A 14,658-nucleotide genomic window follows, 5' to 3' on the forward strand; every position below is an offset into this window, starting at 1 on the left:
GTGGGCCTTAGTTCTATATGTGGACGCCTTTTCCAGATATCGCCATAAAGGTGGGCCAGGGGTGACTCTAGAATTTTTTTGTACGATATGGGTATCAAATGAAAGGTGTTAATGAGTATTTTAAGAGGGCGTGGGCCTTAGTTCTATATGTGGACGCCTTTTCCAGATATCGCCATAAAGGTGGGCCAGGGGTGACTCTAGAATTTTTTTGTACGATATGGGTATCAAATGAAAGGTGTTAATGAGTATTTTTAAAGGGCGTGGGCCTTAGTTCTATAGGTGGACGCCTTTTCGAGATATCGCCATAAAGGTGGACCAGGAGTGACTCTAGAATTTGTTTGTACGATATGGGTATCAAATGAAAGGTGTTAATGAGTATTTTAAAAGGGCGTGGGCCTTGGTTCTAAAGGGTGGACGCCTTTTCGGAATATCGTTATAAAAGTGGACCAGGGTTTACTCTAGAATGCATTTGCACAATATGGGTATCAAACGAAAGGTGTTAATAAGTGTTTTAAAAGGGAGTGGGCCTTAGTTCTATGGGTGCACGCCTTTTCGGGATATCGCCATAAACGTGGACCAGGGGTGACTCTAGAATGCGTTTGTACAATATGGGTATCAAATGAAAGGTGTTAATGAGTATTTTAAAAGGGCGTGGGCCTTAGTTCTATAGGTGGACGCCTTTTCGAGATATCGCCACAAAGGTGGACCAGGGGTGACTCTATGATTTTTTTTGTACGATATGGGTATCAAATGAAAGGTGTTAAAGAGTATTTTAAAAGGGAGTGGGCCTTAGTTCTATAGGTGGATGCCTTTTTGAGATATCGCCATAAAGGTGGGCCAGGGGTGACTCTAGAATTTTTTTGTACGATATGGGTATCAAATGAAAGACGTTAATGAGTATTTTTAAAGGGCGTGGGCCTTAGTTCTATAGGTGGACGCCTTTTCGAGATATCGCCATAAAGGTGGACCAGGGGTGACTCTAGAATTTGTTTGTACGATATGGGTATCAAATGAAAGGTGTTAATGAGTATTTTAAAAGGGCGTGGGCCTTGGTTCTAAAAGGTGGACGCCTTTTCGGGATATCGCCATAAAGGTGGACCAGGGGAGACTCTAGAATTTGTTTGTACGATATGGGTATCAAATGAAAGGTGTTAATGAGTATTTTATAAGGGCGTGGGCCTTAGTGCTATAGGTGGACGCCTTTTCAGGATATTGCCATAAAGGTGGACCAGGGGTGACTCTAGAATTTGTTTGTACGATATGGGTATCAAATGAAAGATGTTAATGAGTATTTTAAAAGGGAGTTGGCCTTAGTTCTATAGGTGGATGACTTTTCGAGATATCGCCATAAAGGTGGGCAGGGGTGACTCTAGAATTTTTTTGTACGATATGGGTATCAAATGAAAGGTGTTAATGAGTATTTTAAAAGGGCGTGGGCCTTAGTTCTATAGGTGGACGCCTTTTCGAGATATCGCCATAAAGATGGACCAGGGGTGACTCTAGAATTTGTTTGTATGATATGGGTATCAAATGAAAGGTGTTAATGAGTATTTTAAAAGGGAGTTGGCCTTAGTTCTATAGGTGGATGACTTTTCGAGATATCGCCATAAAGGTGGGCAGGGGTGACTCTAGAATTTTTTTTGTACGATATGGGTATCAAAGGAAAGGTGTTAATGAGTATTTTAAAAGGGCGTGGGCCTTAGTTCTATAGGTGGACGCCTTTTCGAGATATCGCCATAAAGGTGGACCAGGGGTGACTCTAGAATGTGTTTGTACGATATGGGTATCAAATTAAAGGTATTAATGAGGGTTTTAAAAGGGAGTGGCCCTTAGTTGTATATGTGAAGGCGTTTTCGAGATATCGACCAAAATGTGGACCAGGGTGATCCAGAACATCATCTGTCGGGTACCGCTAATTTATTTATATATGTAATACCACGAAGAGTGTTCCTTCCACGATTCCAATGGCTTTTGGTTTCGCCCTGCAAAACTTTTTCATTTTCTTCTACTTAATATGGTAGGTGTCACAAACATTTTAACAAGTTTTTTTCTAAAGTTATATTTTGCGTCAATAAACCAATACAATTACCATGTTTCATCCCTTTTTTCGTATTTGGTATATAATTATGAATTTTTTTTCTTTTTTCGTAATATTCGATATCGAAAAAGTGGGCATGGTCATAGTCGGATTTCGGCCATTTTTTACACCAATATAAAGTAAGTTCAGATAAGTACGTGAACTGAGTTTAGTAAAGATATATCGATTTTTGCTCAAGTTATCGTGTTAACGGCCGAGCGGAAGGACAGACGGTCGACTGTGTATAAAAACTGGGCGTGGCTTCAACCGATTTCGCCCTTTTTCACAGAAAACAGTTATTGTCCTAGAATCTAAGCCTCTACCAAATTTCACAAGGATTGGTAGATTTTTGTTCGACTTATGGCATTAAAAGCATCCTAGACAAATTAAATGAAAAAGGGCGGAGCCACGCCCTTTTTGAAATTTTCTTTTATTTTTGTATTTTATTGCACCATATCATTACTGGAGTTGAATGTTGACATAATATACTTATATACTGTAAAGATATTAACTTTTCTTTTAAAATTTGAATTAAAAAAAAAAAAAATTTAAAAGTGGGCGTGGTCGTTCTCCGATTTTGCTAATTTTTATTGAGCAGACATATAGTAATAAGAGTAACGTTACTGCCAAATTTCATCATGATATCTTCAACGACTGTCAAATTACAGCTTGCAAAACTTTCAAATTACCTTCTTTTAAAAGTGGGCGGTGCCACGCCCATTGTCCAAAATTTTACTAGTTTTCTATTCTGCGTCATAAATACAACTCAACTACCAAGTTTCATCGCTTAATCCGTAGTTGGTAATGAATTATCGCACTTTTTCGACTTTTCGAAATTTTCGATATCGAAAAAGTGGGCGTGGTTATTGTCCGATATCGTTCATTTTAAATAGGGATCTGAGATGAGTGCCCAGGAACCTACATACAAAATTTCATCAAGATATCTCAAAATTTACTCAAGTTATCGTGTTAAGGACAGACGGACGGACGGACATGGCTCCGGAAGTATATATCTATCTCGATTCCTTTATACCTGTACAACCAACCGTTATCCAATCAAAGTTAATATATTATTTAGTTCGCCGATGAACAAATAGCAGTAATGCATATTTTTTTTGGAGAGTCGTTAGAAAAGATCGGATTCTTAGCAAATTGAGTCATCTTGATTGTTTACCAGAAATCTAACTTCTTTCGATTGGATTACATTTTGGATCATAGTAATTGTTGTAATACAAGTTACCTATAATTTTTTTTTTTGGGAAGGTAAACGAAGTAGACCTTTACTCTTGGCTCATGTCGATGGCATATCCTTCGAAATCGTCCCGAAAACTGTTTTTTTTACTTGATTTTTTTTTATTTTTCGGAAGCTCTTATAGAGAAACGGCGTGAAGTGATACTTCGCCGTGATTAGAATATTTATACCAGCATTAGTTTCGGAATGTTACAACAACGTATCGTCAATCACTTAATTGTGTATTTATATAGCAAACTTCATCTTTAGCCATTGATATGCCCTACAGAATAGTCGGCCATATTAAATTAACACTTAGATTGATTAATCTTGAAATTTTTTTTGCGAAGTCTGAATTGTGTAAAGGAAGATATACCTTTGTCTACTGGTTGTGAATAACCAACCTTAGGAAATTCAAACATTTTTTTTTTTTGAAAGTTTAGACTTTCGAGAAAAGCCAAAAACACCGTTTACGTGACCCCGTGAAACACTGGAGTCATAGTTTTTTGTTATAATGCCAGTAACCCATAGCCCTGATAAAACTTCGACTGAAGTTGCAGGAGATATAATGGACAGTAATATATGTGTGATTAGCAGCGAAGTTCTGCAAGCGGACAGTGAACAAATAGAAACAAGATGTAAGCATCATTTCCATACAAGCTGCCTTCACGCGTGGTTGGACAATAACACCTCGTGTCCTGTATGCCGAACCATGTGTACTTTGGCAGATTTGAATAACGCCACTAGTAGTGCGACCACAGAAATGGCAGAAAATGTTCGTTCCACAGGTGCCATACCGCGGGAAATGCCCAACACTCGATTTTTCGCCCAAACACAACAACGGGTGATGACTGCAGCTCCTCAAAGATCTGATGGAAGCCCTAGAAATAGGCGAGCATCTAGTAATTATCAGCCACAACGCTCGAACAACATTTCTGAACAGAGAGTGCAACAGATAATAGCGGAGTCAATGAATGACTTTCGTACGCAAATCATGGCTTCTATTACGAACGACATTCAGAATTTGTTGCAAAATATGAATATGGACCGGAATTTAGGTAGAACACCACCACCTGCCCATGAACAACCAGAAGTCCCCCCAGAATGGCCACGTGATGCACCTTTCCAGGAGCAACACTCCATTCGACCTCCCAACCCTAGAAGAGCAGATACGATAGGAGGAGCGAGAATCTCCTTGGCCAATGAGAAATTGTCAAACCTTGTTAGGAACTGGCAAATTAGATTTAAAGGATCAGCCGATGCGATAACGGTGGATCAATTTATTTACCGAATAAACACACTTACGTCCCTCCACCTGAACGGAAACTTTGACCTTTTATGTCAACATGTGCATTCCTCGTTCTATGGTAAGGCCCTACAATGGTTTTGGCGGTATCGTCAAAACAGTGAAGATCTTAACTGGGTTGAGCTTTGTGAAGCAATGCGGCGTCAGCTTAAAGATTTTTCCACTGACTCTGAGATAAAAGACGACATCAGGAAAAGAAAGCAAAAACCGAATGAGCCCTTTGATGAATTTTTAGATGCCATTATGAATATGTGTGATAGATTGAGATCCCCAATGAATGACCCCGACTTAGTTGAAACGTTAATTAGAAATATTAAGCCTGACTTAAGACATGAGCTACTCCACTTGGACATTCATGACATTGCGACCTTGAGGAAAGAGGCTCGCAAGAAAATGTATCCAGAACGCCTTATAAAATTAATCGCGTAAATCGACCAGAAGATAGTGCTAACGCTGGTGCATCAAATTCGCGTAGCTTGCACAACAACGTATATCGACCGTATCATATCCGCTTAGCGGAGTATAAGCTTGCTAGGGCCCGAATCTTTTCAGAACCGACCGAAATACTCCCGACATCCCGATCAACTAGGCGCATACGCTCGTACTGGCAACGGAGGAAAAATCTGCGAAAATTTGTCATATCGTCGATAGTATGTAATGGCTCAGACATTCGACCGTACGCGAACTTAGTTGTCCTTGGGAAAAATTATTTAGCCTTGCTAGACAGCTGAGCCAACAAAAGTTGTATCGGATCGCAATTAGCCCAATCAGTCCTGGATAGCCCCAGTATAGAGTATAGGAAATTTTCAGGTATCGTTAGAACCGCTGACGGGAAGAAACAGGAGGTTGCGGGATCTATTAACATGACTCTAACCTTCAATGACCGAACCCTTGCTGTGGAATTTTTGATTGTTCCCACAGTGACTAATAACATAATTTGTGGCATGGACTTCTGGGAGACATTCGGGTTGAAAGTGAGCATGGATGCAGGGTTAAATCAACTGACTGCGGAGGAAGAAATAGAGCAGGAAACCCTACCATTTTCGTCAACACAAAGGCGGCAGTTGGAAATCGCCATAGCGGCGTTTCCATCGTTTGAAAGCGAAGGTCTTGGCCTCACGAATCTAGTCGTCCATTCTATTGACACGGGAAATTCAACACCCGTCAAACAAAGATATTACCCCATTTCGCCGGCTAGGGAAAGTATCCTTTGTAAGGAAATAGACCGTATGTTGGAATTTGGTGTGATTGAAGAAGCCGAAGGCTCTCCATGGTCGTCGCCAGGGGTTTTGATTATGAAACCGGGAAAAGCCAGGTTCTGCCTAGACTCTAGAAAATTAAATGAATTAACGACTCAAGATGCTTATCCGATACCAAATATAGACGGACTCATATCGCGATTACCACCAGTGCACATCATATCAAAAATTGACCTGAAGGACGCCTTCTGGCAAATCCCTTTGTCACCCGATTCGAAACCAAAAACTGCGTTCACTATTCCTAATCGGCCGTTGTATCAGTTTACGCGAATGCCGTTTGGGCTATGCAATGCGCCGCAGACGATGTGCCGATTAATGGATAAATTGATACCTTACCATTTAAAGTTACATGTTTTCGTATACCTGGACGACTTGCTGGTCGTGTCACAATCATTTGAAGAACATCTGACGCATCTGTTAGAAGTAGCTGCGCAAATTAGAAAAGCGAGGTTAACCATAAACGTATGTAAAAGCCATTTCGGGTTATGTAGGGTTAAGTATTTAGGATTTGTTGTGGGAAATGGGTCATTGTCCGTTGATTCAGCTAAGGTAGATGCGATTATTGACTATCCAGCTCCGAAGAATGTACGTCAGGTTCGTCAATTTTTAGGAATGACAGGATGGTATCGGCGCTTTATTCCCGAATACGCGAGTCTCACATACCCTCTCACAGAACTACTAACCAAGAAGAAAAAGTTCGTCTGGGATGTAGATGCCCAATGTGCTTTTGATGCCGTGAAAGAGAAACTTACAACAGCTCCGTTTTTGCTACACCCTAATTATGCGAAACCTTTTATAGTCCAATGCGATGCAAGCCAGTGCGGCGTCGGTGGACTTTTGGCCCAATGTGATGACAATGGAGACGAAAGACCTAAGCAATTCGATACTCGAATGTCCCAATGGGAAATTCTTAGGATAGTGCGCTACAAACCCTCCCCACCATACAGATGCTACACGACGCGAACGCGGAAGTTAGAGTCTGCAACAGGTCACCAAATATCCTTAGCATGGTACGTTCCTTTGCTTTTAGCAGTCACATCTTCCAGCAGGTAATAAGCGTTACCCACCTTCTTTATTACTCGGGCATTTATTCCCTTTGGAGCTAGTTTGGCACTGAAGTGTTTCGCCAGGTCGCTTTGCGCAAAATTTCGTCTAACTACTATCTGGCCAGGTTTGAATTCTCTCGTTCGGGTGCGGAGATTGTAGGCATAAGCATTCTTCTCGAAGGCAGTCCGAATTTTGTTGTTGATATCCTCGCGTAGTAGGGTAAATTCGTCCTGTTTTTCCAGTTTTGTCGAACTGTCGTTCAATAAATCGAGGTGTCTCAATATTTCATAATCCCTACCGTTGGTCATCATGTTTTGGCCGAAAACAATTAAGTACGGAGACTTTCCGATGGTGTGATGCAGGCTATTTCGTAGGGAGCTATTTATGCTACTAAGATAGCAGTCCCAGTCCCGCTGATCCTTTCGAAGAAATGATCGCAAGGCCTCGACAATGGTTCGATTCACTCGCTCTGATGCGTTTGCGAGTAAACTGCCGTCTTAGTATGGGAAATTCCGTGTTTGGTCAAGAATGATGAAAATTCTTTACTAACGAACTGGCTGCCGTTATCAGAAACGATAGTTTCCGGTACTCCGAAACAGTCAAATACGTCCTCTTTCAGAAACTGTATTATTAAGTTAGCCGTGAACTTTCTGAGTGGCTTCAGAAAGGTGAACTTCGAGAAATGGTCTAATGCGATAAAGATTCCGATATTTCCCTTTTTGGTAGTGGTCCGATTAGATCTACGTATAGCTTTTGGAATGGTCGTTCACTTATTGAAGGTTGTCCCATGTGAGGACGTAAGGCATGCGTGGGCGTTTTAGACGTCTTGCACAGTTCACAAGACGAGACGTAATCCCGCACATCTACTACCATTCGCGGCCAAAAAAAATATCTTCTAACGCGCTCTAGGGTCTTAGCTACTCCTCCGTGTGCTGCCAAGGGAGTATTGTGAGCACTGTACAACACTTCTTTCCTCAGACCCATCGGGACTAACAGTTTCCAAGAATCGGTTGGTTGATGTTCGTCACTATCGCAGGTAGTTCGATGATAATTATATTTATCTATAACTCTATAATCGGGTAAATCTGAACTCGCGAATTTTTCCCTCAGTTCTTTATAATCACTAGCTTCAAACATTTCGGACTCTAAATCTATTTCTGGCAACGTTTCTAATTCTACCGCCTCAACATACTCTTCTTCTTTGTGAATGCGCGATAAAGCATCTGCCACCTTATTCTCACTACCTTTTCTATGCTCAATTGTGAAGTTGAAACCCTGAAGCTTTAGAGCCCATCTTGCTAGGCATCCATTTAGGTCCTTTTGTCGCATCAGCCATTTCAGACTTGCATGGTCTGTTACTACTTTAAACTCGTGACCTTCAATATATGGTCTGAACTTTTTGATGGCCAAAACGACAGCGAGGCACTCCAGTTCTGTGACGGTGTAGTTTCTTTGGGCCTTATTCAGCTTATGAGACACGTAAGCAATAGGTCTTTCGTCTCCATTGTCATCACATTGGGCCAAAAGTCCACCGACGCCGCACTGGCTTGCATCGCATTGGACTATAAAAGGTTTCGCATAATTAGGGTGTAGCAAAAACGGAGCTGTTGTAAGTTTCTCTTTCACGGCATCAAAAGCACATTGGGCATCTACATCCCAGACGAACTTTTTCTTCTTGGTTAGTAGTTCTGTGAGAGGGTATGTGAGACTCGCGTATTCGGGAATAAAGCGCCGATACCATCCTGTCATTCCTAAAAATTGACGAACCTGACGTACATTCTTCGGAGCTGGATAGTCAATAATCGCATCTACCTTAGCTGAATCAACGGACAATGACCCATTTCCCACAACAAATCCTAAATACTTAACCCTACATAACCCGAAATGGCTTTTACATACGTTTATGGTTAACCTCGCTTTTCTAATTTGCGCAGCTACTTCTAACAGATGCGTCAGATGTTCTTCAAATGATTGTGACACGACCAGCAAGTCGTCCAGGTATACGAAAACATGTAACTTTAAATGGTAAGGTATCAATTTATCCATTAATCGGCACATCGTCTGCGGCGCATTGCATAGCCCAAACGGCATTCGCGTAAACTGATACAACGGCCGATTAGGAATAGTGAACGCAGTTTTTGGTTTCGAATCGGGTGACAAAGGGATTTGCCAGAAGGCGTCCTTCAGGTCAATTTTTGATATGATGTGCACTGGTGGTAATCGCGATATGAGTCTGTCTATATTTGGTATCGGATAAGCATCTTGAGTCGTTAATTCATTTAATTTTCTAGAGTCTAGGCAGAACCTGGCTTTTCCCGGTTTCATAATCAAAACCCCTGGCGACGACCATGGAGAGTCTTCGGCTTCTTCAATCACACCAAATTCCAACATACGGTCTATTTCCTTACATAGGATACTTTCCCTAGCCGGCGAAATGGGGTAATATCTTTGTTTGACGGGTGTTGAATTTCCCGTGTCAATAGAATGGACGACTAGATTCGTGAGGCCAAGACCTTCGCTTTCAAACGATGGAAACGCCGCTATGGCGATTTCCAACTGCCGCCTTTGTGTTGACGATAATGGTAGGGTTTCCTGCTCTATTTCTTCCTCCGCAGTCAGTTGATTTAACCCTGCATCCATGCTCACTTTCAAACCGAATGTCTCCCAGAAGTCCATGCCACAAATTATGTTATTAGTCACTGTGGGAACAATCAAAAATTCCACAGCAAGGGTTCGGTCATTGAAGGTTAGAGTCATGTTAATAGATCCCGCAACCTCCTGTTTCTTCCCGTCAGCGGTTCTAACGATACCTGAAAATTTCCTATACTCTATACTGGGGCTATCCAGGACTGATTGGGCTAATTGCGATCCGATACAACTTTTGTTGGCTCAGCTGTCTAGCAAGGCTAAATAATTTTTCCCAAGGACAACTAAGTTCGCGTACGGTCGAATGTCTGAGCCATTACATACTATCGAAGATATGACACATTTTCGCAGATTTTTCCTCCGTTGCCAGTACGAGCGTATGCGCCTAGTTGATCGGGATGTCGGGAGTATTTCGGTCGGTTCTGAAAAGATTCGGGCCCTAGCAAGCTTATACTCCGCTAAGCGGATATGATACGGTCGATATACGTTGTTGTGCAAGCTACGCGAATTTGATGCACCAGCGTTAGCACTATCTTCTGGTCGATTTACGCGATTAATTTTATAAGGCGTTCTGGATACATTTTCTTGTACATCTGGTGAAATAGGTTCATTATGACTACAGAACCTAACTTGGTTTGTTTTTATTTCCGAGGGCAATGGGTTGGGCGTCCGTCTGTCAGTTGACGAACCTCCCTCCTTGCGTTTCCCTGAGTGCACTTTGAACAAGTGGGCTTATACGTATCCACAACGCCACAACCATAACAGAATATCCGTCGTGGTTTTAAGCAGTCTTGATACCGGTGACCACCCTCCTCGCAGTTCCAACATTTTAGTTGACTTTTGTCTACCGCAGCAATCTCTCCACCAACTTCGTCATTAACATTTTCGCCGCCGTGATTTATATCTTGAGGATGGTGAGTAACTTCAAAAATCTGACGACGAATTGGAGCTTGGCGTGGTAGGGAACCAGGAAGATCCCGAAAGAACTTTTCGTGTCTGCGAGCCTCTTTCCTCAAGGTCGCAATGTCATGAATGTCCAAGTGGAGTAGCTCATGTCTTAAGTCAGGTTTAATATTTCTAATTAACGTTTCAACTAAGTCGGGGTCATTCATTGGGGATCTCAATCTATCACACATATTCATAATGGCATCTAAAATTCATCAAAGGGCTCATTCGGTTTTTGCTTTCTTTTCCTGATGTCGTCTTTTATCTCAGAGTCAGTGGAAAAATCTTTAAGCTGACGCCGCATTGCCTCACAAAGCTCAACCCAGTTAAGATCTTCACTGTTTTGACGATACCGCCAAAACCATTGTAGGGCCTTACCACAGAACAAGGAATGCACATGTTGACATAAAAGGTCAAAGTTTCCGTTCAGGTGGAGGGACGTAAGTGTGTTTATTCGGTAAATAAATTGATCCACCGTTATCGCATCGGCTGATCCTTTAAATCTAATTTGCCAGTTCCTAACAAGGTTTGACAATTTCTCATTGGCCAAGGAGATTCTCGCTCCTCCTATCGTATCTGCTCTTCTAGGGTTGGGAGGTCGAATGGAGTGTTGCTCCTGGAAAGGTGCATCACGTGGCCATTCTGGGGGGACTTCTGGTTGTTCATGGGCAGGTGGTGGTGTTCTACCTAAATTCCGGTCCATATTCATATTTTGCAACAAATTCTGAATGTCGTTCGTAATAGAAGCCATGATTTGCGTACGAAAGTCATTCATTGACTCCGCTATTATCTGTTGCACTCTCTGCTCAGAAATGTTGTTCGAGCGTTGTGGCTGATAATTACTAGATGCTCGCCTATTTCTAGGGCTTCCATCAGATCTTTGAGGAGCTGCAGTCATCACCCGTTGTTGTGTTTGGGCGAAAAATCGAGTGTTGGGCCTTTCCCGCGGTATGGCACCTGTGGAACGAACATTTTCTGCCATTTCTGTGGTCGCACTACTAGTGGCGTTATTCAAATCTGCCAAAGTACACATGGTTCGGCATACAGGACACGAGGTGTTATTGTCCAACCACGCGTGAAGGCAGCTTGTATGGAAATGATGCTTACATCTTGTTTCTATTTGTTCACTGTCCGCTTGCAGAACTTCGCTGCTAATCACACATATATTACTGTCCATTATATCTCCTGCAACTTCAGTCGAAGTTTTATCAGGGCTATGGGTTACTGGCATTATAACAAAAAACTATGACTCCAGTGTTTCACGGGGTCACGTAAACGGTGTTTTTGGCTTTTCTCGAAAGTCTAAACTTTCAAAAAAAAAATGTTTGAATTTCCTAAGGTTGGTTATTCACAACCAGTAGACAAAGGTGTTTGCGCGGCGTAGGCTGCCAACCGTCCCATCTCCCTTTTGTACATACGTATATCCATGAATTTATATCTATTCCGTATCTTGTACTGTATTTTATTATGGAATTGTATTATAGTGAATTACCCGCATAATCCATGAATTGTATTTACCCTTTAAATTCCCTATTGGGAACACTAATGGGCGTGTGGCAGACTCCACCGCGCAAAATCCACCAATCCGAATTCGCCGTAAGTACAGGATGGCGATCTGGCATGATCGCCACCTGTCAAAAAAACCACCACCGTGTTGATCATTATATTTTGCTATCGTGCGAATTACAAAAGATTGAAAAGTTTTCACCAACATTGTTTTCCCTTTTTTCCATTGTGCTACTGAAAACCACAAAGTACCTAATAAATCTATTAAATTTTCGAAGTTATACTTAAAGTGTTTTTTGATTGTGGTTCCCCACTAGTATTATCCAGCACAGCAACAGTGATAGAAAGCTTCTACCAGCAAGTTCCTGGTGCATAAATCGAATTTACACCGGCATTTAGTGTGCAGTTCTGTTAGCTGATCGCTTCAATTCAACCCACATCATCCCAGCGAGGAGCAGGAGTCGGACCGGAGTACCTGATCGAAGTGATTGCCCATAACCCACCTTCCAGGAAACGTGAGTACCTTGACGTAGAAACCCCTGTATTATCTAATGGTCCTTCGTCGCCATTGACGAAACCAGCCTCTCAACAATATAAAAAACACGTACATACATTACGTATATCCCCCGAATAAATTTTGGTGGCTCCCGCCAAATCCAAATTTCTCCCGCCAGAATTATAATTTCCCGCCAAAAATACATTTATATATATATATATATATACAGTATCACCCCCATATACACCTGTACGTAAAAGCGGTGCATTAAAAAATTTCGAGGCAAATCCCACACACACTTGCACAAAGTTAGCTCATTGCCCTTTAATACTTGAGTCCCTTGCGGTATAAATTAAATACATATCTCCACATTTACATTGTTGACGATACCCAGCAAAAAATTCGGCCACTTTCACATAGTCTGAAATACCCAGCAGCAAATTCTGCAGGTCATCCCAACTGAACTCAGACTACTCCCAATTAATCTAACTGGTCCTAACCTACCCACTCTTGACCGATAGGAAAGCTTCTGCCTTTGGTATTCCCTCATAAATAAACACCAGGCAGTCCCAAAAAATTCCCAAAATAGCTAAAGTAAAACTAAGCAAGTCCTTTTTTAGAATGGCTACCGTGGTCGAAAATAAATTTATATCCGAAACGGATCTCTTTTCGGATTACTGCGCTCGGTTCGGCACAACCGAGATCCAAGATAACACCGAAGCATCCCTAAAAATAAAAGATAAAAATATAGATGTGTTCTGGGAAAGGGTACAGAGCGCATATGACGCCGTCGTAGAGTCAGATGACAACGACCTTCCCGAAAACTTTAAGGCCTCAGCCTTCAATAAATACCGCGCCTGTCTTATAGCATATGAAGACACAAAGGCAAGAATAGGCGATCAGCTCCAGCTAAGGGTACTAAGCAATCCCGTCCCCGCTACAACGACCACTCCCCAAGAAAATTCCGGGATGCACCTCAAAGTACCCGCCTGTGACACCGAAGTCTTTTACGGGAGTTATGATCAATGGCCGTCCTTCCGTGACATGTTCACGGCGGTCTATATCAACCACCCCAAACTCTCGAGCGCCCAAAAACTGTACCACCTCAGGTACAAAACCCAAGGAAAAGCCGGCCAGATAGTAAAACAATTTCCACTGAGTGATGACAACTTTGCTCTGGCTTGGGAAGCTCTTAAATCCCGTTATGAAAATAAAAGAGTCCTGGTCGACAACCAAATCAAAGCCCTCATGACCCTCAAGCCCATTCCGACTGAAAACAGCGAAGACATTCAGCGATTGCAATCCTCCGTTAATAACTGTCTCCAGATATTAGCAACCCAACAAGTCTCGACAGACAGTTGGGACCCCATATTAATATATCTGGTAACCTCAAAACTGCCGGAAAATACAGTTGCGCTTTGGGAGCAATCTTTAAGCTCCAGAAGAGACCTACCGAACTGGTCCCAAATGGATCAGTTTTTGACTACTCGCTACGAGATAGTGGAAAGGGTGGATCAATGGCGACCAGCCAAATCCCGATATAACCCACCCTCCACTAATTTCTCAAAGCCTCCCACAAGTCAAAACAATCCCCAGTTCAGGCAGGCTCAAACCCCTAACCAAAGCCGCAACCCCCCGCAGAACAACAACTACTCTCAAACTCGCACAAATGCTCATGTGGCCGAGCATCAAAAAGTATACGCCTGCAGAAAGTGCAAGCAGAACTCCCACAAGCTACAAAGCTGCTTGCATTATAAAAAGCTGGCAATCCCCGAACGGAAAAAATTCGTGAGAGAAAGCAATCTCTGCGAAAACTGCCTGTCACAGACCCACCTCGTAAAAGATTGCACAAGCACAGGAACGTGTCTATACTGCCAATGTCGCCACAACTCCACCCTCCACGATACCGGAATATCACACCAAACCAATGGCCCTCGAAGAACGGCAGCCCAAGTAGCAACTACTCAGGACGTTACCAACCAAGATCCCAACGAGGAACTTCCCACCACCTCAAACGCTGCCCGCATTCAATCTTTGTATGCGGAAAATGATAGCAAGATCATTCTCCCAACAGCGATAGTGTCCATAGAACACCGAGGGGACTGCTTCAGGCTCAGAGCCTTAGTGGATCAAGGGTCAGAGCGT

General features: G+C 42.4%; 1 protein-coding gene across 4 annotated transcripts in view; it reads right to left on the minus strand.

Moving 5' to 3' along the window:
- Ask1 (apoptotic signal-regulating kinase 1) overlaps positions 1–14,658 on the minus strand; it is a 129,814-nt gene that overhangs the window by 34,809 nt on the left and 80,347 nt on the right. The gene's annotated exons all lie outside the window — the stretch shown is intronic.

The sequence above is a fragment of the Eurosta solidaginis genome, chromosome 1, assembly GCF_040869045.1.
Source record: "Eurosta solidaginis isolate ZX-2024a chromosome 1, ASM4086904v1, whole genome shotgun sequence".
NCBI classification, from domain to species: domain Eukaryota; kingdom Metazoa; phylum Arthropoda; class Insecta; order Diptera; family Tephritidae; genus Eurosta; species Eurosta solidaginis.